Below are 16,662 nucleotides of genomic sequence, written 5' to 3' on the forward strand. Positions count from 1 at the left end.
TGTTAACTTTAGTGTATACAATCAAAAGTGTTCGAACTTGTCGCTATGTTCTTATGTTGACCGCACTTGCAAAATATTGACCGAAACACGTGTTCTTCGAGGGCTACACGCAACTTTTTTGAATGATTCGGCACTGCTTCTCGATCAACAAAGTATGAATACATCGATAATTAAATTAATTTTTATACTTCAAAAAGAGAAAAAAGTATTTATTTATTAATTTATTTATTTATTTATTTATTTATTTATTTATTTATATTATAAATATAAATATATAAATATAAATATTAACTTGAATATCGATGTATTCATACTTTGTTGATCTAGAAACTGTGCCGAAACTTTTGAAACCAAGAGATACCGACCGATTTCGGATGCATATATACATCTTTTAGTGTGTGATTAATTTCCCTTGATACCATAATTTGTAACGATATTCAGTAACTTAATATCCACATGCCGATAAGCCGGTATATGGTAATTGCTATGAATTTGAATAATGTATAGATGTAAGCTAAATGTTTATGTTTTATTATTTGCCTCTTTTATCTAATATACTTTTTATTATTTTTCATCAAGTTTGCATTTGGTTTCTGTACTGTCATTATATTAGATCATGTAATAAAATTTCTCGAAAACCTGATTGGATGCGTTTGAAAAAGTTACCAAAACAAGTGTATATGTTTAACACGAGTAGAAAAACCATTAATGTATCTATATACTACAAATACAAAATAATGAATTATGTATTATGATAACACACCATTGAGATTAAAACACGAAAAGGCATTTGACACTTGAATTGAATCTTAAACAGAACGTTAACATATCACACTACTGACATGTCAATATGTTTAACCATCTGAAATACCAGTGACGTTAAAACATTTTACACATCTTTCCTATTTTTTTGGAAATCTTATGCAATCCGCTAGATATAAACATAATATATAGGAACATCTTGATTAGACGTGGTCGTCTACTTTAATATGTTTTATTCCAGTCATGTCTGCTCCATGAATTTCATTTTAACTTACGAACCATATAAACCAGACGAAGTCGAAATTGCCAGGGACCAGTCGCTAAAGAGACAAACATCATTCAAACGTGGTGGCCTTTTAGGTCATAGGGCGTTCAAGCAGGTTCATGACACCTGATACGTACCAGCTAAAAGTGCTTTTCATCAGGAAATGAGATTTATAGATCAATTAAAATACAATTATTTTTGCACAATACCATTATCGATACAGAACATTAACTATAATTGTGTATATTTGTGTTAATGTAGATTATGCTCATGATCGTTAAACTTGCCTAAATATTTAAGTCCTTTTTGAAAAAGTGTATTTTGTTAAACCGCCTGTTAGGCTTGAACGAAATCTTACTAATTTGGCTTAAAACTACATCCAAACAACTTAAATATACCCTTAATATTAATCTCTTATTAAGTATAATGATGTTATTATACATTATGGGCATACTCGTTTACTTGTTTTCTTCTGGCAAATCCATCTTGGAATAATGTGGTATTTTGTTGAACAATCTCGTTGACGGTTTGAACGAATCATATTAGCAATATAGCTTGGTTTATGAATACCTCCAAACAATCGACATGATTAATTCATATGCCGCTTTGAAGAGCCTTGCTAACCGACACTCAGAAGCCTCTTTACTCTCTCGCCTATGTTGCTACTAATAACAATTATGATTGTATCATGTATACATTTTATGTTTTATTCCAGTTTACTTCATAGGTAGGGAAGAATGTCCCCAACTCTAATACAACTGCTAATTAGATGCATGCAACAGCTAACTCAAACACATGAGATCGTTCTACACAATGATGGCTTCCTATAGACCATATCACTTGTATATGCAAGACATTATTGCATTGTGTTCGTCAGCTTTTACTAAGTAAAATTGTTTACTAAACACTGGAACACAATAGGTCGCCGATGAAATAGTATTTCAAAATATTTATCATTAATTAAACAACATATTATGAACATGAACATTGACATAAAAAACGACAACATCTTACAAAATAATAATTAAAAGCTTGCACATGGTAATTAATTGTATGTTGCATTTAATCGAATATATAGAAATTCATAGAATGCTTATATACATCGTTTGATAAAAATTATTCAACATTACGTCTTCACGTCGTCTGCAACACACTTAATCTATCAATGAAATAAAAACATCACAACGTCATGTCTCATTAAAACTACATGCACATTTCATCAGTTCGAACAGAACTTTACTCGCCCACGTTTTCTACTTGATGGCCCATGAGACGACCAAACGACCCGTATGTCACAAAAGCTCTCGGCAGCACAACCCTAAGAGTTAGACAGATCAATCCGCGGCGATTCTTATGGGTAACGAAGGGCATCGATCAATGCTTCGAGTCTTGATATGATCGCTGTTTGCGAAACCAGGAACTGTTTTTATTCGCCTGGACTATAGTTAGCAATAACAACTTTAAAGACGATGTTTCCTGTAGTTACGTCGATAACGATAACTTCTTTATGTTTCCTCTACAGTATAACGCCACTCATCTTTAAATGCTTAATATCCAATTATAAACAAGAAACCCACTGTTCAGATTACGTAGGCGCCATTTTAAATTTATACAGCGACACAAGTAAAATAATATAAGACATGATCGTATCTGCAAATTAATTTTTCAAGCACAGTCATTAATCGCTTATATAGTTAAATAATAATACGTTGTTATAAAATATTACCACTATATTCTATAAACTGTCATAACAACATGTTAATATATGTCATGAAAACAGTCTGTGTTCACATTTCAGGGGCGGATCCAGGATTTCTGGTTATGGGGCAGAATATTGAAAGATTTGCTGTGGGTGGCTAGGGCCTCTGGTGGGTGCAGGGAAAAACTTTGCTAGGGATTTTAGGGGGCGAAGCCCCCCGTAAGCTCCGTATTCCCGAATACAGAGTTATGGTTTCTGTACATTGCACTTCCCCTTTAGGCCCTTCAACAGAATATAAAGTTTTGATTGACTCCGTTTAATACGTCTTCATTAATACAAAGCACAGGACAAATTAAATAAAATTCACAAGTTTAGCAAAGGTTTATAACTAAAACAAACTTATAAAAGCATTGTTTTTGTTTTATACTCAGCACTTCCGCCCAATTTCTTGTATGAAAAGGTCTACTATTCCCCCCCCCCCCCCCCGAACAAAAAATAATATAATTGCAAAATAAGGCAAAGGGGAACCCATGTTTTGAAATTCATGCCCTTGGGAACTCCAGCCAAAAACGACCGTGGGTTGAAGCCTCTCTACGAACAATAATGTAATCCAATTAAACAAAATGCATATTCACGTGCATGTACAAATGATTTGAAAATCGATGAATCATATTATTAACATACAATCTTACTAGTATAAACCATTCAGAGAATGTGTTTTTGTGGATATTTGTGTCATTTCTTTTGTGATAATTGTCGGCAGTTGTGTAACCGGTTTATATCTACATTTTTTTACAACTATAAGTTTGAGATACGAACATATTATCCTATTAATATCATTAATTAAAAAAGGTGTTTAACGTTTTTTGTATAAGGTATGCCTAATGCCAATAATTTATTTGCTTTGTTTTACAGCCCTTCCCCTCCTCCTGTATACAGTAAATCGGCGTATATTTGAATCTCCATTTACATAAAAGTCAAATGTTTAGAGATCTATAAATGATTGGTATATCTACAATATAAAAGAAGTACACATAACTCGATGAGCTCACACGATTTGATACATAACATTAAATGGTGTCGTGAGAATTGAGCATTGATGTAGAGAGATGCGTATAAGCCAATCTTAAACCAGCCTGCCCTAATCGGAATTGATATAAACACAATCCGGATGTATACGACATAAAACAAATTGCGGCAGACGATTCATTGGAATGATACAATGGCCGCAAATAAAGGTAAGTCGAACATGCAGTACTGTGATTGTTATTATTCATATTTTAAATATAACTATTGAACTAAACTTCTTGTTATTATAGAACATTGGGCGATGAAAATACTATGCTTTTGTTTTAATAGTATTCATAGTTTTAAAACTTGTTGACATTTTCAAAGTGTACACGTCATCAACACGCTTATAAACTATATTTTGGGTGCCTTTTTAAAAACAACGTTCAAACTATAATTATTTTGTAAACGTAGCGCCTGGCATTGCCTGTTATCCTTAAAAAGCCGTCGCAATAACCGAAATCTTCTCCGTTTCAATTTTTTAAACATGTTTCTAAATTGTTTGTTGTTGTGTCAAATGGAATAAGTATATTTGTGTGGGTTTTTTCGCACACAAACATGTTTTTACAAAGGTTTCATACCACTACATGTTAAATTACACTTCGCTATCCAACATAAACCATAATGAAACACGCTACGAGGATGATGTAAAATCACGTTTCTTGCCGATCTATAGTACCTTTCTTCCTCTTCATATCACATCGACATTACTAAGTCGTGATACTTAGATTCATATTTAAAACGAACTTAATTCGAGTCTGGCAATATGGATTAGTCATACAATTAGTATTTAATTTAATAGTCATTAAACGCCCTGCAAAATTGTAAGTGACAGCGAAACATCGATCAACCAATAAAGTAAATGTTAATTGCGCTAAATAATGTCTGTGCCTTTAATTCTTTAAAAGTCAAGATGCGAATGTAGTTGTTTTCTTTTCAAACGTTTCAGAAGGTTTTACGGAAATAAAACACAACACAAGTACGCTTTTATTGTAATTTAAATGCATGGTATATACTTATTTTTTTAATTGTTATCACTTGATGGATTTTCACATTTACATCTTAAAATGAGTAAATCTTTTACAGTGGTTTTCACCCCGTATGCTTTTTAATTTACCTTTCGTAGTCGATGCCTTCAGTATTTCCATTTTTATTTTGTTTCTGTGGTATTTCCAACTAAATTTGTTTGACAATAAGTTACTTTTCATTAAAGTTCTGGTTCTGATAAATGATTCGAATTTTGTTCCTATAAGCTTTCATAAGGTGAATATTCCATAAGTCATAATCAGGCGTTGTTGAAGTATCAGTTTTGAGAATGATTTTTAGAATTATTTTTTAAAAGTAAACTTTGTTTTATTATGTTTTTTTTCGATCGCCAATCAGCAAAATTCAGACGAACGTCACGTGGTTCCATCCCGCCCTCCCGACTATACTGTAGCAGCTGTATTGGCGTGTATCTTCTGCTACCCTTATGTCGGCATTTTGGCCATTTTCAGCGCTATGCAGGTATAGTGGAGGTTTGTTTGACCTTTACGAGTGTTTCTGACGGCTATTCAATGTAAATCCAGTGTTACGATTGAAGCAATTTCTATGTTATTTCATGTTAATTATCGGGCCTCATTTGTAAAAAACTTTACATTTGTCAAGTTATGTAAGTTTTCTGATTTTTCTGTTTGGTGGTTAAAATAGGAGTTTTGAGCAAGTTTTTGTTAGCCACATTATTCAGTGTGGTAGAAGATACATTTTAAGCCAAAACACGTTTAAATACGTTAAGTTTTTAGAAACTTCGATCTTCATATTTTCGTAAATTGTTATGTTTTTCTGTAAAATTAGACTTACGGGCCTCAGTAAATTACACTATTAGTCGTACGATATTGGGTGATGTGTATATGATCGATTTATGTCTAATTTTAGTTTTTGGTCAGTGAAGAAAAGTTGTTCCGTTTGAGTTCATGGAGAGCATGTTCCTCGATTTTTCGGTAAACGCTGCTGGGCGGTTACACGTATAAATCGACAGACTATTTGACATACACGGACAGTTACAGCTTTGAGACTAGAGCACTAGCTGGGACGTAAGTGTCCATAACATACGGCATTTGGGTAAGTTATTTTATTTTCAAATGCATTTTTAGCTCATCTATTTTTTGAAAAAAAAATTATGAGCTATTGTCATCACCTTGGCGTCGGCGTCGGCGTCTGCGTCGACGTCGGCGTCCGGTTAAGTTTTGCTTTTAGGTCCACTTTTCTGAGAAAGTATCATTGCTATTGCATTCAAACTTGGTACACTTACTTACTATCATGACGGGACTGGGCAGGCAAATTTAGATAACTCTGGCGTGCATTTTGACAGAATTATTTGCCCTTTTTATACTTTGAAAATTGAAAATTTTGGTTAAGTTTTGTGTTTAGGTCCATTTTATTCCTTAAGTATCAAAGCTATTGCTTTCATACTTGCAACACTTACTAACTATCATAAGGGGACTGAGCAGGCAAAGTTTTGTAACTCTGACTGGCATTTTGACAGAATTATGTGCCCTTTTTATACTTAGAAAATTGAAAATTTGGTTAAGTTTTGTGTTTAGGTCCACTTTATTCCTACAGTATCAAAGCTATTGCTTTCATACTTGCAACACTTATTAACTATCATAAGGGGACTGTGCAGGCAAAGTTATGTAACTCTGACTGGCATTTGGACGGAATTATGGGTCCTTTATACTTAGAAAATTGAAAATTTTGTTTGTATGTTTTGGTCCACTTTACCCCTTAATTATCATAGATATTGCTTTCATACTTGGAACACTCGCAAACTATCATAAGGGTACAGTAAAAGGACAAGTTGCATAACTCTGGTTGTCATTTTTACGGAATTATGGCTCTTTTTGACTTAGTAACTTTGAATATATGGTTAAATTTTTAGTTTCGATTCACTTTACTTCTAAAGTATCAAGGCTATTGCTTTCAAACTTCAAATACTTTCATGCTATCATGAGGTAACTGTACCTGGCAAGTTGAATTTTACCTTGACCTTTGAATGACATTGACTCTCAAGGTCAAATTATTAAATTTTGCTAAAAATGCCATAACTTCTTTATTTATGATTAGATTTGATTGATACTTTGACAAAACTACTCTTACCTCTGACATACCACAATAGACTCCACCCAAACCATCCCCCATGCCCTCCCCCCCCCCCGAATCCCCACTGCCCCCTATTTTTTTTTTTAAGATCATCTCACAAATCACCACCACACCCTCACACTATACTATACCCCCCCACCCCACCCCCCCCCCTAATTTTTTTTTTGAAACGGTTAAAAAACACAAATATTTATTTAAATTATTTTTATGTTTGAAATACCGTCCAACCATCGCACCCAAGAATACCCCCCTCCCCCCCCTATTTTTTTTTAAGATCATCTCACAAATGACCACCACACCCTCACACTATACTATACCCCCCCACCCCACCCAAACCCCGAATCCCCCCCCCTAATTTTTTTTTTAAGATCATCTCACAAATGACCACCACACCCTCACACTATACTATACCCCCCCCCCCGAATCCCCCCTCCCTTATTTTTTTTTAAAAATCATCTCACTAATGACCACCACACCCTCACACTATAATATACCCACCCCCCCCACCCCATACCCCCAATTTTTTTTTGAAACGGTTAAAAAACACAAATATTTATTTTTATTATTTTATGTTTGAAATACCACCAACCATCGCACCCAAGAATACCCCCCCTCCCCCCCCAATCCCCCCCCAATCCCCCCCTATATTTTTTTTTTAAGATCATCTCACAAATGACCACCACACCCTCACACTATACCCCCCCCCACCCCACCCCCCCCCCAAATTGGTTTTTTTGAAACAGTTAAAAAACACAAATATTTATTTTTATTATTTTATGTTTGAAATACCGTCCAACCATCGCACCCAAGAAAACCCCCCCTCCTCCCCCCCCCTAATTTTTTTGTTAAGATCATCTCACAAATGAACACCACACCCTCACACTATACTATACCCCCCACCCCACCCCACCCCCGAATCCCCCCCCTAATTTTTTTTTTAAAAGATCATCTCACAAATGACCACCACACCCTCACACTATACTATACCCCCCCCGAATTCCCCCCTCCCTATTTTTTTTTTAAATCATCTCACAAATGACCACCACACCCTCACACTATACTATACCCCCCCCCCCCTCCCACCCCATACCCCCAATTTTTTTTTGAAACGGTTAAAAAACACAAATATTTATTTTTATTATTTTATGTTTGAAATACCGTCCAACCATCGCACCCAAGAATACCCCCCTCCCCACCCCCCCCCCTCCCCCCCCCCCCCAATTCCCCCCCCTATCTTTTTTTTAAGATCATCTCACAAATGACCACCACACCCTCGCACTATACCCCCCCCCCCACCCAACCCCCATTTTTTTTTGAAACGGTTAAAAAACACAAATATTTATTTTTATTATTTTATGTTTGAAATACCGTCCAAGCATCGCACCCAAGAATCCCCCCCACCCCCCCCCCATCGAATTTTTTTTTTTTGGCATTTTTTTTCGCATTTTTGGAAGATAATGTAATAAATGTCCACGCCCCCACACTTTACACCCCTCTTCACTCCACCCCTCCCTCCTTTGTGATTGAAAATGAGAGTCCCTTCACCTTTAAAAAGAAAATAGATGAGCGGTATGCACCCGCAAGGCGGTGCTCTTGTTTATACTTGTTTTTGCTAGGTGAAATTAATTGTTGTTTTATTTAAATATTGCAATTTATTCTTAAAGGAATAAAGTAAACTGTTGTTTGCATTTTTACAAGTAAACGCCAAAGTTTATTTTAAATATAACAATGTGTTCCTTATAGGAATAAAGTAAATTGTTGTTTGTATTTTTACAAGTATACGCCGAAGTTGTGTTTCAATTTTTAAATATTTGTCAAAAGCGGAAACTTGCATTACATGTGTAGTTGTTTGCTTGTGTACATAATCTTCGGTACGCGAGGCATGTATAATAATGACTTTGTTAATGTCTTTATTTCATTTATTGTGTATAAACGCTTTATGCATAAATTGATTTAACACACCATTCGAGTTTGATTTAATTCAATATTACACATTAACGGTGGAGCATGAGTATCATAATTAACATTTAGATGTAAGTTGGTGAATTGAGCATTATGTGTACAATTTTTTGGCACATCGTGCATTTAATATGATTATAGGTGCTACCTAATTTACGGGCAAAAGCTTTTTAAGTTTTTTTGATAACCATGTATTTTTAATAAATATATGGACATGGTTGTGTTCAAAATATGATAATTGTTGCAATAATTGAGTAATGCATCCAAAAAAATCAATCTTAAAACGAGTTACATGTTCCAAGCTTAAAGATCTAGCATCTTATATATTTTTTTGTTTTCTAAATTCTAGCACAGGAATTTATAGCTGGTTCGGTGTCTGTGGTATAGTGGATGGGGTGTCTGCTAACTGGCTTAGTCACTGGGAGGTCTCTGTATTGATCCTTTAAGTGGGAGCATTCTTTAGATAACCCTTAAGACATACTATGGCGTACCATTTGGGTTGAAAGTCAAGAAGACCTACACGTTAAACAGAGAAATGTACGTCGAAGTACAATAATTGTACGTCGACATGAATATAAAATACACTTCGAAGTATATATTTGTACGTCAAAGTACAATTTGTACTTCGACATACATGTTTGTACTTCTACGTACACATTTTCTGAACAGCCAATCAAAACACTAGTCTCTTGAGCCGCTTTTCCTTCAGATTTATTCATAATAAATGTTTAAAATCTCTTTTTTAGTTGAGGACAAAATGAATAAAAATATCAGAATGGCAAAAAAAACAACACAGAAGTTTCAAGTATTTAATGCATTGAAATAGATTATATACAAATTTGAAGAAGATTCAATTGTTACCTTTTTAAAATTAAAATTATTCAGCATATTGTGTGTATGAAATGATCATGCGGGGCGGAGTATTACGACCGTCCAGCGCATTACTGTGTAGGAAATTCCCAACGGTAACCAGTTACCAAGCATTAATGGGATAAATAATGTATTATAAACTCCCTGTTGATCGTATTTTGTGATAACCATAACTAGCATAAGTCAGAGGTTAATTCCGCCACGCCAGGTCAATAAATACGCACAATATCTATGAGTTAGCGGTCGATAGTCGCATAATTTGGTATAAATTATAATAATAATAATGTTTAATAAATACGCACACTATCTATGAGTAAGCGGTCGATAGGCGCATAATTCGGTATAAATAATAATAATAATAATAATGTTCAATGTCAAAAATCTCTAAAGGCAACAGACGTAAGGTGTCTTCTGATTGGCTAACACTCAAGTGTCGGTGAAAATTGTACGTCGAAGTACATTTCTCGTTCTACTTAGCAGGTCTTGTACTCTTTCGAGTTCATGGTACGTCATATAGACACTAAGTTAGTACTGGTCCTACCCAGGAAACAGTTTGTTTCATCAAATGTCTCAATTCAACTTGACAGCGTGCTAAAGCAGTTGCATTTAGCATACAGTACACTGATTTAACATAATCAAAATCATGTGATGTGTCAAATCAATTTTGATTGACAAATTTGACAGGATTTTTTTTTAATCCAATAAGTTTTAGACTGTCAAATAAACACACACTACGTATTGAAAGCCATACCTGGAGCTTTCGTCTGTATATCACTGACTTCATCAGAAGAATGATTTCTACTGTTGGGAAACGTTAACACCACTAATTGTCTTCTTATTTATTATCAATGTATAATTATGTGTAACAGCATAACAACATACTTGATTCGCAATTGAAATATTTAATAAATACAGGTATCTTGCAGGTTTCTAATTTTCTTTCCCAAACTATTGTTGAATAGTTTAAATTTTGTCGCCACTAAAAAACTAGCCATTTTGTAGCAATTCTAAAATCACAGTCTAAACTGCATACGCTTAGCTCTATAGTTACAATTTGAATACAAATATGAGAATGCATCATGTTATATCATCCATATTTTTTTATTTAAACATTCAAATACCACATAACACAGTACATATATAAAAAGGTATATGGTATTGTGTGGAGATACAAAACACTTCACATCATTTTTTTGCACATAAAATAATAGTTACAAAATAAGTAAAACTAAAACACTGTCATCAACCTACATTTCAAGAATATTTACGTATATGAAATTACAAAGTGGTGTTATTGTATTACCTTTTACTAAATTAACATTGCTGGTTTTGTACTAGCCATAAAACATTTATCATGGATTAACAAGTAACAACCAATTTATTAATTACACAATAGAACGGAAATCATATTAATTGCATTATGCATTTACTAAACAAGCTATTTGCTACTGTTTAGAATTACACTATCTTACTAAAATCAGGGCTCGAAATTAACACTCGCACACTCGCAAAATGCGAGTAAAAAATACCGAATGCGAGTCAAGTTTTAAGCCACTAGTATTTTTTTGCAAGTAAATAGTGAAAAGAAATGAGTAGGTATAATGCTGCTCGACACATGATCACTAAATCTTAGGTCAATTTATAGAACGCCCAAGAACCCTTATGCGTAAGCGCGCACCTTGTATGTAGACTGGTATATACAGACACGCGGATGGTATTGGTACAAAGGAAGTGAAACAGTCGACTATTCACACATGTTCATTGAAGCGAAAAATAACTTGTCACTTTATTCCCACAGACGGAAATAACACAAAATATACATAATACAAAAGATAAAGCAAAGTTAACCGTTTAGTTAGAAAAAACAGATTTTAAATCCTTCTATGAAAACAGTGAATTAGTGGAAAAAATAACTTAAAATAAGACTAAAACTTGTTATAGATGAAGATGGTCAATCAACCTAATGTGGGCCCTTGTGGTACAAGGAACTGATATCTTTGTATGGTTGCAGAATTAAAATGTGTATACATGTTAAGTACTTTTATTTTGTTTAAATAGAACTAAACTAAAAACCAAGGGTTTTTTATGTTTCCATCAAAATTTGCGTGAATGTTTTTGATTTTGCGAGTTGGTATTAAAGCTGCTCGCAATTTTTTGCAAGTAGAAAAAAAAGTTAAATTCGAGCCCTGCGTAGGTCAATTTATAGAACGTCTGAATACCTGTATGCGGAAGCGCACACCTTGTATGTAGACTGGTATACTTATAGTACAGATACGAGGATAGTATTGGAACAAAGAACGTGAAACAGTTGACTATTCACATTTGTTCATTGAACTTGAACAGACATGGCGTCGAAGCCAAACATAATTAGTTTCTTTTTGCCTACAGACGGAAAAAAAATACGAAAGATGAAGTAAAGTTAACCGTTGATTTGTATTTTGGTGACGTCGCACTCAACACACGATATCATAGCTGATTTTTTTCAATATTTGAAAAGTTTTAAACCCATTAAAAATATCCCAAACTGACACTTAAACTTTGTTTTCTGAGTGAACACGACACACTTATATTCGAAAACAATGCCCTTATGGTCCAAGGAACTGATATATTTGTATGATTGCAGAAATAAAATGTGTATGTTAAGAACTTTTGATTTTGTTTTAATAGTACTAAATTAATGTCCGAACTTTTTTATGTTTCCTGCAAAATTTGCGAGACTGTTTTTGATTTTGCGAGTTGGTATTAAAGCAGCTCGCAATGTTTTGCAAGTAGAAAAAAAAGTTAATTTCGAGCCCTGTAAAATTGATCACAGGTACTTAGTGCTTTTACATACTTGTGGTAAGTTTTGTATTACTAGTTTGACAATTATCGGCAGACACTTGTTGATATACAGCCAAAATTTGCATGGGAACTCTCATATTTTTTCAGCATAATTGCCTTCAAATTGTTAATTTAACAACCCTTTGACATTGTTTGCACATCTGATCTTATTATACAATAGCTGATTTTTGTTTATAGATAGACATATATAGTTCAAAGTTCTATAAAAGTTCACACATGTTCCATCCAAGTAAACAAACAGAACCAATAAAGATCACCACAGATAATAACTGTGTGTATAGCTTGGAAATTTGATAGTTCAGGAATCCCTCCTTTGTTGATTTCTGTAAACCAAAACTGTCAGTTTTGCTGGATAGAATGGCTTGTATGATGCCCAGCTCTTGCCTTCACAGAACATCTTCTAAAAACGGAAAACCAACAAATATCTTAAAATTTTATCAATAATGCAGACAATTTATAAATGTCTTGTTTTTTGTTGATTTCGAATCTGGGAGATTTTTTACGTAAGATTGTGGTACGAAAATCGAACGGTATCGGATTTTGTGGTTTTAGGCCTAAACTTATTATAGTGATATGTAACCTTTCGGGGATATCGGTAAAGTGCGAGCAGACGAGGTGTAAATACGTTAAAAATTAAAGCTAAAAGACTAAAAAGTTAGATCGGAATATCATTAAATTTTGTGAATAAATGTGTTTCTGGTGGATAACAACGACAACTTGCCAGAATATTGCTCATGATCACACGTAAAACCTCTTTTTGAGACATTGTGTACACACCGGTCTTACTGACAATAACGAAGTGACGTCACCATCTATGTATAGAATGCTTTCTGAGAGCGAATGGAAAATGCGTCACATATTCTGACAAATAAACAGTAGGGTGTCATTATTGAAATACCGCGAGAATACTAGAAGAATAGAGATGCCAACTATAATGTTTAAAACAAATAATTTTTTAACAAGCGTTTGTGATTTGTCAGGATAATAATAACAATAAGATATCGAAAAGATCAAAGCAAATAAATTCGACAGAAATCTGAGATTCGGCAATATATCAAAGACGGGTTATGTTCACTTAAATTTTGTTTGGTAAAGACTGTCACTATATGTAGTGAACCAGTCTTCGGCTTATACCCACTGAAGAAGAGCATTCAGGGGAGATAATTTAGTAATGACTTAATTCTGGAACGGTTGCGAAGAAAAACAAATAATGCGAGAATATGAAGTGCGATTCGCTGCACATTTATGATGTCATTGATATAACTTTTCCTGAGGTATGTATTTACATGTGATTTAGCATATGTCAAAGTGTTTTTGATTTGTTCAAGTTCATAAATAGCATCGCGAAAATATATGTCGCGTGGCAAATTTTTTTGAGACGTATCCATATGTGGTATTCCTATGTAATTTTATGTCTAAATTCCCATATGTATGAACGGTCAACGCCCGCTTCGCGGGCTTTTGCCCGTAATATATGCATTCAAGCGAGTAGCAATATTTTATAAGAAACTTATGCATTTATGGAAGTAAACAAGTTTGTGATACATTGTATGACATTGTACTATATATATTTATATGGTATGACTGCAAGACAGTCGTTAATTGCAAAGTATTTACTAATGTCATTTATTTTAGCCGTTTCAATGTGGGACGTCGTTTGGCATGGTAGACGACAGGTCGTCAACGCACCGTTAGCGTTACGCCAGTGCTACTTGAGATCCGCAAGACTACAGGGCGTCAAACTCGTTGACATTACCGACGACACCTCGTTATAAGGCGGAATACGGGGAACCGTTTGCACCGGTATACGACCGGTCACGTAAACGTCACCAGTACGTTCTACTTCCGGGCAACGTCTGGTCGGCGTTTGACATCGTTCTACTTCCGGGCATCGTCTGCTCGGGTATCTACAGACTACTTCCGGGCTCGATACAGCTCGGGTAACTACAGTCTTCTTCCGGGCATAGTCTGCTCGGGTATCTACAGACTACGTCCGGGCTCGATACAGCTCGGGTAACTACAGTCTTCTTCCGGGCATAGTCTGCTTGGGTATCTACAGTATACTTCCGGGCTTGATACCGCTCGGGTTATCTACACTCTACTTTCGAGCTTGATACAGCTCGAAGTTTGCTACGAACAGAGTTCATGTTCGCGGCTCATATGTATTCATGTCCAATTAGCTTTTCAACTGAAATTTAATAAGTCGCATATCTTGTTTCTTTTTCAGTCCAATACGATGGCCAATATCTGAGAGTATAAGGAGGCAAAACGCCAGTCCCGCCTCGCAAAAAGGCTGGTTATTGCAAGTTTTGCAATTGGCCTATTTGGCCTATTTGTGGTCTGCATGTATGTCGTGTATATCATGACCATGTTTTATAGATACGCAAATGTCAACGTTGCTGCTATTGATGAACCACAACTTGCTTCGACTCCTAATAGTGGATACTAGGTTAGCGGTTTGCGTTGGATACCACGGTAAACGGTTAACAGCGAATACTAGAGTAGCGGTTTACAGTTACCACCTTCACTGAACGAAATTCCAAATAAGAAACTATTTGACTATTTTTTGTGCCGTTGCGTCGACTGTTACCCAGCCGTTTTACTACTTACTTATCAATCAATCAAATTATTAAATGATAGTTTACTGTACTAAAATCATAGCATACTTCTCGCTTAATTTGTAGATATTGTTATTGTTGTTTTATCCGTAAAAATGGAAACATTCAAAATTATTTGTTAGAGTATTTATCCATCTTTCACTTGTAATACACTGATATTCATGGATGTAGTTTTGTTGTGTCTACGTGTTATCTTAAGTTCTCTACCTATGTTACATTTTATGGCAGAAATAATATTTGGAATGAACATCTTGCAGTGGTCTTATACAAAGATTGTTTAAATCATGCCCCTGCGGTCAGAACATCGGCAAATTCCCGGGAGTCATTTAATTTTTATTGTAAATTACTGAAAAGATCTCTTAAACTGCAGAGTCCATAGTATGAATAGGTAGTTTATAGCATAATCTAATAGTATACTATAATAAGAAAATAATGAAAGACAGGAGGGCCGGACAGACGGACGGACGAGCGGGTGGTCGGGCAGACTGGAGGACGGGCGGGCGGATGCGGGTGATTTGGAAGGCGGACGAAGGAATGGACGGACGAAAGTACGGACTAACGGATAGATGAAAGGGCAGACAGACAGACAGATACACAGACAGACACACTGACAGTCAGGTAGACACGTGCTCAAATCTTGCACTAAAGAAAAATATAATCATAACGAACAAGAAAGCAGCTATTTTATTGACAATCTCTAAATCCTAGGCATATAACGTCGCAAACAATGAATGGACCGGAACGAAACTCACACTTCATCTGTAAGTCATGTAGGTAGACGCACATACCAAAAAATCGGCTAAATATTTGAAAGTCTAGCGTAAACAACTTCGGGAAACGGTTATCATAGAGATACCTTTAAAGTCCAAGGCCCTTTACTTCGACAAAAATCAATGGACCGAAACGAAACACACACAGGTCATTTAGTTTAATTAACATACCCGATATCGGCTCAATATATGAAAGCGTTGCGCAAAAATCATCCGGACAACGGTTATTTTAGAGAACATGTTTAAGTCCAAGGACAATATTTTTCAAAAAATAAAAGGCCTAGAACGAAACTCACACTTATCTGTTAAGTCATGTAAATAAACTCATACACCAGAAATCACCTAAATATCTGAAGACGTTGCGCAAAAACATTCGGAAAACGGAATGCCGGACTGATAGACGGACGGCAGGACTGACGGGAAGAGGGACGGACGAACTGTCCGACTGCTAATTGCCACCCTACCGGGAGCAAAATAAATAACTAAGGATAATATTCACAGGTATTTGTTTGGAAAAAAACAAAATTTCATACCATGTGAATAACTGGTTTTTTTTGTTATAGAATCAGAGAAACAATTATCTTTCCGCTTTTCTCCAATAACCGCGATTTCAATTATTCCAACTTTTTTGTTTGCTAGAAAATATATTTAGTGACATTTAGTAAAAACCTA

Source organism: Dreissena polymorpha, chromosome 8 (genome assembly GCF_020536995.1).
Source record: "Dreissena polymorpha isolate Duluth1 chromosome 8, UMN_Dpol_1.0, whole genome shotgun sequence".
Taxonomy (NCBI): domain Eukaryota; kingdom Metazoa; phylum Mollusca; class Bivalvia; order Myida; family Dreissenidae; genus Dreissena; species Dreissena polymorpha.